Source organism: Mus pahari (genome assembly GCF_900095145.1).
Source record: "Mus pahari chromosome 2 unlocalized genomic scaffold, PAHARI_EIJ_v1.1 2_unlocalized, whole genome shotgun sequence".
Taxonomy (NCBI): Eukaryota; Metazoa; Chordata; class Mammalia; order Rodentia; family Muridae; genus Mus; species Mus pahari.
The window spans coordinates 225,294-236,266 of NW_018391599.1; the positions used below are offsets into that span (position 1 = coordinate 225,294).

At 37.2% G+C, this 10,973-nt stretch overlaps 1 protein-coding gene across 2 annotated transcripts in view; it reads right to left on the reverse strand.

Annotated features, from left to right (window-relative positions):
- The window catches only part of Slco1a2 (solute carrier organic anion transporter family member 1A2), a 46,889-nt gene extending 36,405 nt beyond the window's left edge, over window positions 1–10,484 (reverse strand). Inside the window, exon 1 of one of the 2 annotated variants that reach the window (XM_021188865.2) lies at window positions 10,376–10,484. The gene's annotated coding sequence lies outside the window, so the exon portion shown is untranslated. The remainder of the gene's footprint in view (window positions 1–10,375) is intronic. The other variant, XM_029534599.1, reaches the window with a different exon arrangement.
- Window positions 10,485–10,973: the final 489 nt, after the last annotated feature.

A 10,973-nucleotide genomic window follows, 5' to 3' on the forward strand; every position in this document is an offset into this window, starting at 1 on the left:
GCTATTGTGGGGCCAGAGCTGATAGCTTCTGACACTTAATACTCTTATTATTCTGGGGGCCAGAGATGTTAACTTTTGGCAATCAACTCTTTCTGATAGCAGGAGGGGAATAGGAAAATAATCTTAGTTACTTGGGTTCTTTACTCTAACTCAGGGGCTGATTTCTGGACAGGCAGGCTTGAAGCTCATGAACTCTTGATGAACCAGAGTGAAAGGAAAAGAAAGAGAGAAAGTCAGTGTGCACACATGCACACTGGACGAAGCAGAGAAAGGCTTCTTCACCACTTTTTGTTTGTTCTGTTTTTGTACCCTCTCAGACAGAAGTTCTCTAACTAAATTTCCTCATAACTATAAAAGTGATTATAATAAAGACAGGTAAAATCATTACAGCAGGATAATCATTAAGTGGTTTTCTAAGCAATTTTATATTTCATAAGTTCACAGTAAGTTTAAAGCAATGGTTCATGTCATAAGTCAATAAGGTTTAAGAAGTTACAGCAGAATTGTTTACATGTCTTTCTATTAAGAGTCATATTTGACTAAACATTTCTTAACTATTTTATAGCTCCACAAGTTCATTATAAGTTTAGAGCAGTAGTTTTTAATGTCACAAGTAAGTGAGGTTTTGTCAAGAGAGAGATAATCAGCCTGATATCTAATTTTTTTGAAGTCTTGTATAAATAAAATAGTCAATCATTTACTTTCTATCCTTGGGCCCAAAATAAATTGCCCATTCTGGGTTTATGACCTTCAGTTACTGAGATTAGTGGCTTCATTCCTAACATAGAAGGACTGTTTCCTTGATCATAAATTTGTTCCAAACCTATTTTCTTGGAATTATCTCATGACATGGAAGTCTATTGCAGCTTTTTCCCCCAGGGGGCTAAAACTGCTTGAATCAATTCTGCAATTCTATGAGATTCTTACCAGGAATTATGAAAACATCAATTTGTTTAAACAGCATTATTACATGAAAGTTCATATTCATACTGATTCTGCAGCAAATCTGTACAACAGAGTGGGTATAGACCCAGGAAACAAACTAGGCTAAGTCAGATATTTGAGGGAGCATGGAAAGCATATCAGCAAGGATCAATCCTGGAATGACATCCCTGGGGTCCTTGCCTCACAGAGCACACCCATCACAGCCATGCAAAATGGTGGGCTATCTCCAGGAAGCTCAATTGCTTGCCACAGTCTACCCTGCATGACTTCTGTGCTTAGATATGTCCAAACCCTGAAAATATTATCCTGAAACTAGCATGAGTTAGGACTCTTCCCTCCTTCTCTGAACCTGCATCTCCAGGCACATGTAGCCTGTACAACCCCTACCTCTGTACCCTTGATGTAGTTACATAGTTTAGTGGCCAAATTATAGGTTTAACTTCCTCTCTTCCTGAAAGGACATTTCCAGCAAACACCTGGAATTCCTCTTCATACAAGTAAAGCATCCCCAGCACCTTGTCACCAGCCAATAATGTACATTCATCCCATCCCTAATTATTCCTCATGGTCTATATAGATCTTTTCACCCCCAATAAAGATGATCTATTTCTCTGAAAACTGTCTCTGAGAAGGCTATTCCTCCCACCCCCTGGCACTCATGCCAGTTGAGATCATGTGGGACCCACCCTCCCAACTGTGCTTAATTTCTTCAATTAGAGCCTGCCTACTCTAAGGCCAGAAGCAGAATCCAAGGCAGCAGCTGCCCACCCCCACCCCCCATGGATACAACAGGACCTGTTGTTTGAACAGGGATGGGTAAATGACACCCCTTCCCTCCTCTGCCTTTGGCATCAGCTCAAAGTCCCAAGTATCCTTGAGAGATAGTAGTCTATCTTTTTCCTCCTTTGCTTTTGGTTTACACTATCATATTTGGTTCAGAAACATTGAAAAGCCAACGGAAGCTTTCTGGCCAAAGCATTCTCTAATATTAGGTGAAGGTCCCTAAATCAAAAACTTCCTGTATTTTTTTCTCCAAAAAAAAGGGTGGGGGGGGAGCTGGAGAGATGGCTCAGCGGTTAAGAGTACAGACTGCTCTTCCAGAGGTCCTGAGTTCAATTCCCAACAACCTCACGGTGGCTCACAACCATCTGGTGTGTCTGAAGACAGTGTACTCATATAAATAAGAATAAATAAATCTTAAAAAAAATCAAACCTACAAACAATCAAACCAGAAAGAAACAAAACCAAAAATGGCAACACAGTGGCCAGTGAATACCATATAGGATGGTAGCTGGAACTTTTAAAATTTGAAAGCAAGCTGATGTCTTGGAGCTGTTGGAGAATCCCTTGACTGCTCTCAGGCTGCAGTCATTTTCTTCTTTGGAACAGTAGTTTCCTTTCTATTTCTATCATGGGAATCAGGTAAATAAATAAATAAATAAATAAATAAATAAATAAATAAATCCATCCTACTAACAAAAAAAAAAAAAAAAAAAAAAAAAAAAAAAAAAAAANNCNCCCCNNAAAAAAAAAAAAAAAAAAAAAAAAACAAAGCAAAGATCTCTTAGATTAGGAAAATATGGGCCTTTTTAAAATCCCACAAAATGAACTCACCACAAAAAGTCACATGGCTCCTCAGCCCCATCAATTTCCCCTTCCCCCAGTTAACAACCCTGCACTCTGCAGGACTCCATTACAAAGTTACATGAACCACATCTCCAAGTTGTGGCTTTCCCCTTCCCTTTCTCCACCAAAGCTTCACTTTTCATAACTCTAGAAAAAAAATGGAGGAAATGCCACATAAACCCTTGGTTTCCCTGCCCCATCCCAAAGCAGAGAAAATTCCAATTAATCTCCCAGTTAACTCCACCATTCCTCTCTACTCATGGCTCTGCCAAGAGTCTCAAATTTCAGGCATTCCCAATTAATGCCTACCCCACCAGGGCTGGACTCCCCCAAAGTCAGGTGACCAGTTTAAACAGGCAGGTTTTTCCACAGTTCAGCCAGCAGGGTGTTGCAGTTGAGTGTACCTCAGCCAGCTTCAAGATGGAGACAGTCTTCTCTGGCTCACAAGATCACACCCCTGGCCCCACCCACTCCCTCCCCCTACAGCTTTCTTATTTTCTTCCCAGGGGTAAACCAAAGAAAGAAAGAAAGAAAGAAAGAAAGAAAGAAAGAAAGAAAGAAAGAAAGAAAGAAAGGCTAAATAAATAAATAAATAAATACATAAATACATAAATAAATAAATGTATTGCCTGACAATGGTTGGGTGGGCCTTGCCTCCAGCATACCCTCCACAAAACCAGGCATGAATGGTGGAGAAATAGAAAGGATCTTCCCATATGCTCACTGCCAAGTTAAACTCTCCGAGCAGACTGAGCAAACTTTGTGGCTTAGCAGCTTTTCAGCTTAAGGGCCACAGAACTGCAAGTCCTGAATTATAAGAATGATAGGTGGAGTTTTGCTGCTAAAGCTGCAGCTTATGATGACTTAGCTTAGAACATTGCCACTTGAACCAAATTTAGAATTTTCCGCTTGCCTCCTTTGAATTCCCACCCCCACCCCAATAGCAGAAATAACTGATTGCCAATGTTCCCTTCCTGGGGCATATTGTCAGACAAAGCTACAACCCACTATCAGATTAACCAGTCAAAAGCTGTTATGTATACTCAAAACTTACAAGATGATTTAGACTTAAGTAGTTGAAGAAAATTTTCAGCTGAGACTAAAAGAGAATTGACTGAATAAAATAAATTACAGGGGCTGGAGAGATGGCTCAGCGATTAAGAGCACTGACTGCTCTTCAGAAGGTCCTGAGTTCAAATCCCAGCAACCACATGGTGGTGGCTCACAACCAACCAAAATGAGATCTGACGCCCTCTTCTGGCACGTCTGAAGACAGCTACAGTATACTTATGTATAATAAATAAATAAATAAATAAATAAATAAATAAATAAATAAATTACAGGAGACATAGCTGGATTGACTCTTTTATTTGGTTGTTTAGCTGGATTGACTATTTTATTTTGGTTGTTTGTCTCCTGAAACTTAGGGTTATGCTCTTTGTCTTTACTCTTAAAAGCTATTTTATTTTAATATTATGAAACTGCAATTGGGAAATTTTAAACTTCTTTAACAGATTTAAAAGATTTACAACATTAGAAAGATTAAAAATCAATGGTTTAAATTATATTGTATCTCCTTTTAGACTAAGAGAGCAACACATCTCAATATATTACTTTGGTACAGAGTTTTGGGCGGTGGGTGATGATAGGAATCCAGAGGTATTTGATACAACATACTATATAAAGTTCAGAACAATGGAGCTCTGATAGCATCATAGTCACAAGCTAGGAATTTTTAAGTTTCCTTTGGCTGTCTTTTAAGTGGAGACTCAAAAATGTTAAATTTATATACACCCAGTCTTCTGGATAGAGGGAAAAAAGCCCCTCTTTGATGGATTTCAGTCAAACTAAAGAATGTTCATGCTGCCAATTCAAAACAATTTCCCAAGGTTCTACTGTTAACACAAAGGTTTGAATCTATTGCCTTCTGTACAATGTAGGTTTCAATATACTTAAAAATCCATGTAAGTCACAGAAAATCATCTTGGATCCAACTCTCCCAGGTAAAGGGGACTATAGATTATTGATCTGTAGAAATTCTATATATCAACAACTATAGATTTAGGACTTTCTTTAATAAAAATTGAGTAGTACTGATGCTAATTTGATCGATATTCTTTGGTTAATATAAAAATAACATTTCACTATTTGGAACTAAAATGACTAATGTCCATGTAACTAGCTCATATTTTACCTCTTTTTCAAATGCAGTCTATAATTACTAAATTAATAAAAATGCAGAATTATGACTGACAAAAGCAGCCAAGATACTAATCTATTTTATATTGCTCTTGAGAAAATCCCTTCAGGCATGCCTTCATAAATAGGCTTGCTTCTGGTATCATTCAACCTAGTTAAAGCCTATGATCTTAAAAAGCACCATTTAGTAGAAATAAAATGTAAACTATGCATAATTTTATGTCTTCAAGTAACCGCATTAAAAGCTAACAAAATAGGAGAAAGTCACTTTAGTAAATTTCTTTTTTATTTACCAATATGTCTATCATGTTATTTAAATATGGAATATGTATAACCACTAATACAGAGATGTTTTGTCCTCCTTTATTTTGTTTATATTATTTAGTCTTTAATTAATGTAATAGAATTGAGACATTCATTTCAGCCAGTTTATTTTACATAGACAAGCTGTTACTGAGTATGACAAAAATATTGTATATTGGCATCATGTCATCTCTTGCAATATATGGAATTTTTCTAATGACTAATGCTGCCTTTGACACATCCTAGTACTTAGCAATCACCAAACTGATGGATTTTCTTCATGGAAATGAAATTAATTCTGGGTACTTAATTTCCAAAGTTTCTGAGTTTTTTGCAGTAAATTTTAAAGGGTCATCAAGAAACATCACTATTCTCCAAAATATTGCCTCTTTAATAGACCTCCCTATGCTTCTCTAGACAAGTCACATATGTTAGCATATGTTTCCTGCTCAGCTACACTAAGGAGGTGGATAAATGGTGCTTTATTTAATTCAAAATTTCTTGAATGTTAATGAGAAATATAACACAGCTCCTAAAAAGTACTAGATTTTGGAAAGGACTGATAAACTAGCTTATACCTTACAGACATGTTAAGAAATGTGTGGAAGTTTTTCTTTTGTTTCAAAAAAAAAAAAAAAAAGCAAAATGCTATGGCTTCAAAGCTAATAAAAATTAGATTTACTCAGGAAATACCTCCTGAAAATGTTGGTTGCAGACATGAAGAAATAAACAGAAAACCAACAAAGCATGTTATGTAAATGCTCTTTCCTCTATATGGGAACAATGGAAGAGATCAGCTGAGGCATGAAGGTCTTTGAGTAGCCAGCAAATCTCTGGCTACCTGTTATTCATTATTATATGCCACTGTTTCATATGGCATGGATGAAAATTCATATTACAGTCTGGTCATGCAGTCCCAACAGACATATAAAGTTGACAGATTCCTTTCACCTGCTCAAACCCAGAGCAGTGAATTATAGGATAAATTTTGCACACCTCACATTCCATACATTTGTTAATGCAGAAATGTACCTGCAGTGTTATGTTCAAAAGTTTGTGTGTTTTCAGAACAAAACGACCATACACAATGCGTGGATAACATCAGGATAAGCATATCAGGCTATGGGTTCAACCAGTCCCTCTGGTGACCAGTCGCCTAGGTAGGTGATGGGAATTGTTCTCCAAAACCAGAGAGCTCTGGGCTTAGTGACTGCAAAACAAGGAGGGATTTGCATTGTGTTGGGGGGGATATACTGTTTCTATGTCAGTGAATGTGAGCTGGTGAAACAAAATATACAAATGTTCAAAGATCTCCAGCAAAACTGCCAGTCACCTACTTGGCCCCATCCTAATCATTGGAGCTGTACTTCACCTGTCATCCTGCCTTATCCAATTTCTAAAGTGTCAGATAAATAGCATTGCAAAAATCACTCTCAGTTTGATTCTGGTTCAATACTAAATCATTCCCATCATAGAGACTGATTACTACAACACCACCTCCCAATTATAAAACAAAAAGGGGGAGATGTAGGATTAGTCAGCCTTATGACAGGGGGAGCCAGTCTGTACTAAAAATGGGGTCAAGGCATGTCCCAATTCTGAAAAATCCCATCATGAGATAAGCAGAAGTTAGGACAGTTCCCTTCTTGCTCTACGCCTACATGTCCCAGCAACATAAACTGTTCAATAACCAACTCTGCTACTTTTGAAGCAGTAGTCCATATAGCCTGGTGGACAAATCAAAGGCTTAACTTCCTCTCTATAAGATCATGTCTAGCAAGCACCTGAAATTCCTCTTCGTGTAACTGAAGCATTCCCAGCACCTCAGCACCAGCCAATTAAGAACATTTACCCCCCCCCGAACTGCTAACCTCTCCCCAAAGTTCAATAAACTAAGTCTTTGTAACCCCCAATAAAGCAGAGCTCTTTCACTGAAAACCGTTTGCAAGAAGGTTATTTTTGACTAGCACTGATGTCAACCATGAACCCATGGAATCCTCCAACTCAACTAGGCTTCAGTACTTTGTGTCCAGCCTATACACCCAGAGGCCAGAGCTGAACCAGGCTGGCAAGCATGTATACATGTGCACCTGCACACATACTTATGTTTACAGCGAAGTCTATAAATACATTTATACCACACACACACATACACACAGAGAGAGGGGGGGAGGGGATCTCTAGAATATGAACAATTTAACCAATACTTGAATGTTATATTTATGAAAGTCTTTATTTTGACTTTTGTTCTAAGTACCTCCATAGAAGATTAGGTTTGTTTGATTTCTAATAAGGGAATGCAAATAACTATACTTATTCTTTGAAAATACTGAAGATAACCTTGAAACTTGTTAGGCTCTGAATGTAGGCTAATGACAATGTGATTAAAATAAAGCTTTTCTATTCTTTAATTAAACATGTGAGACACCAGAATGCCCTTCGAACTCACTGAAAAGCTTCTGCCTTTAAGAACACAGAGATATTGTTGGGTTGTTTTTTTTTTTTTTTTTTTTGCCTTATCTGTTGTAGTCCTGAATCTGTGCATTTCATAGTAACTGTCATTTAGACTTCTTAGTTCTGAGAGAGCCTCAGACCTGGCTATGTGACACTCTCACAAATTTCTCTACAGTTAAATCCATTTATTTCTTTCAATCCCACAGGAAGAACTTTTGAAGACTGAGAATGATGAGAACACCTATCCCACCACTCTGCAGTATAGCATAGAATGTCTTTCCATCACATTTTCCATTTGTTACTGACTCCATAAAGTCACAGAAGGATGCAGTCCTCTTGTTATAACATTGAGGCTTTGTGGTATCATGAGTAGAAGTTCCAAGAAAATATGCTCAGCTTCTGATCCATGGAAACCCAAAACAAATTCATGCTATATTGAGCTATTAATGTTATTAAATACAACAAAAAAGAATGTAAAGACATCCATTGTGTTTGTACTAAATCTCTGCCCCACTGAGCCAACAAAGTCTGTGTGACCAGGCTTATTTCCTGAGTTCTTTGCATTCCAAAACTTCCCTGGAGTCTCAGAAAGAGAAACACTCCAAGACACTGTTATTTCAAAGAAACCTGGGGAGACACTGAATTTTAATCATTAAAAACAAGCTAAGAAAAAACAGCAAATGAGTTTACCATCTGTGGATGAATCCAACAATGCTAGATTTAAAAACATTGGATTTAGGAAAAGACCTGACACCTAAAAAGAGAACTAGATGTGGTTATTTATGATCTATATATTATGAATAGGTGAACATGTCCATCTCTGTATCAGCAATATGCCAGTACAAGTATTTATATGCAATACAGAAAAGTGACTTGAGCTCTATTCAATTGTTCTAGCCTCATCAAACTTTATCTATTTTATATCTTTAAAGTGAAGTAATTTTGTCACCTTCAAGTATTTTAATTTCATAATTAATCTACAGAATTTATTTTAACATATCCATATGATTTCTCAGTAGTGGCCACAGCACAAATATATGAAAATGCTCTAAACAGTGTCTATTTGACAATGAATACAGAATGGCTCTAAGTTTATAAATCATTTTCAACTTTTTTCAGAACTTTGGGCCAATTCTGTATGACTTTGGCTCTCTTTACTGCCTTTCAACTACAACAAATACTTATTGAACACTTACTACATGCCATTAAATTCATGAAACACAAATATTCAACAAATAACAAAGACAAGATTGCTGTTTTATAGAAGAATGAATCGTTCAAGACTGCTCAAACACCAGAGAAAGTTTCTTGGACCCAGATCCCCAGGAACAAATTGTTCTAGGAAAGTTAAAATTTGTTACAAATAAATGAATAAACAAATAAATGAACATACACTGTGATTGTATCGGGCTATGTAGGCTGAGGTTCAACTTAATTCTTCTGTAAATAGGATTGAAAATTCACAATATAAGGATGAAAATTAAAGAGGCTATCTTGGCAGTCCTGAGCACACACTTGAATGAAACCTCCAGACTTAAGGCTCCCTCATAAAACTTCAAGTCCAATTAACTTCCTGAGAGGAGCTGATACTCATTTTGGAAAGAATGGTAGAAAGGGGAAGATTTCCATTAGAGAGGAAAGTCATGATTCAAATCTACTTCAAATACAGCTGAAATATTACATTCTCAACTCTCCTCACCTGCCTCATTTTGTCATCCATAAAGCAACATTTCATCAGCCTTCATGCTGTTTCTTCTGAGCCCAGGATAGTCACCCTACTCATCAGTAAGAGCGAACTTACTCCTCTCCCATGTCAAAGCTATCTTCACTTTTTTTTTAGTATCTTAAAATATAGCTATTCTAAATATCCATTTTTTATTTTTTGGACAACATAAAGTGGGTCTAGTCCCCAGAAGATTACAGGGTGATTTTTTCAGGAGTACTAAATAATCACCTGGTTAGTTTCTATCACCACCTTGTCTCAGAAGTTTTACAAATAAGAATCTGAACTATAAATAAATCATACAAAGCCAGGCACTTGAAAATGGATTTAATGTTAATAAATTAACCTCCTCTACTTTCTTCTAATGTGCCAACCTTTTCTCTAAAAATATATTTTTAGATGCATTTTAAACATGTCTATAGAGGAAAAAAGGCAAAGGATCATCTGTTTTATTGACTCAACTAAGCCTGTGTAAGCCAATACTGAATCATGCCATATTCCCCTGTAGAGCTCTTTGATCCTAAATGAGAAATGTGATCAGAGTAAGACAACCACATGAACAGTGTTTTTGGTTAGCACAGGGTTGTTTAAACAATGACTCCTGCTCCCAGGATCACATAGTATCACAGATAAACACAAATCAACCATGAATGCTAATGAATGCAGGACATTGCACTTTTAATTAAGCAGTCAGCAATGCAATGTGTTCCCCTCTTTAGCATCCACAGGAGAAATACTGGCCACAAATATAAAGCATTTTGCATTGTTTGTTTTATTTATTAAAGACATATGATGGAACATCTATCTGCTCTATTCTTTTGAGAATACAGTGTAGCGTTTCTCAGTAGGCAGGTGAGCACCCTAGAAAGCAGATCTCTTGAACTGTGACTTCCTCACAGAACTGCCTCTTTGCACTCACAAAGCAGAAACCCTCAGGAGTTGGCACCCTTTGGTTGGTGGTCCTTAATAACATCGCAGGCACAGAAGAATACAACTTTGTTACAACTAAGTGAATAAACATGCTCACTCACACTCAGTATCCACACACTCACTACCAGAAAATGCGTGCTGTTCGCTTCATTTACTCTGCACTACTGAGTTAAGGAAACAAAGGCTTTGCTTTACCATGGCCAAGTGAGAAGTCCATACATGAAGAAGCCTTAGGAGACGGTCCTCTCCATGTTGAGACTAAAACTCAGAGCAGCGAAAGCCCTATGAGAAGCACTTATTTTCAGAATCCTCAAATTGCCTCTAACTGTGAGAGACAGCCTCTTGGATGCTGTCCAGATAAAGTGCTTTCAACCAATACCAAGCCAAGAAAGGACTTGCCAAGAAAGGACTTAGGGAAATACAATGAATTGTTTGATTCCTAGCAAGTGATTTTATTTTGGTCAGCTCCTTCCAATCAGAAACCAAAGGAGACAATGCTAAATTCCACTTGTTAAGGATATATATATATATATATATATATATATATATATATATATATATATATACAATCTAGTCAGTTTGTCAGTTTAGATGTGTTCTAAATCTAAACTGAGAAGCAGAAGAGGAAATTCAAAATATGAGTTCTGCCTTGAGCAGAGCCAGCTGTTAATGGCATCCCCGTCACTTCTAGCACCAATCACATGTAGAGAAGGAGGAGACAGTTGCAGGAGAAGCCAGTTTTCCACACTTGAGTCACATTCTTACCAGGAAACTTTAGGCTTTCTAATGCACA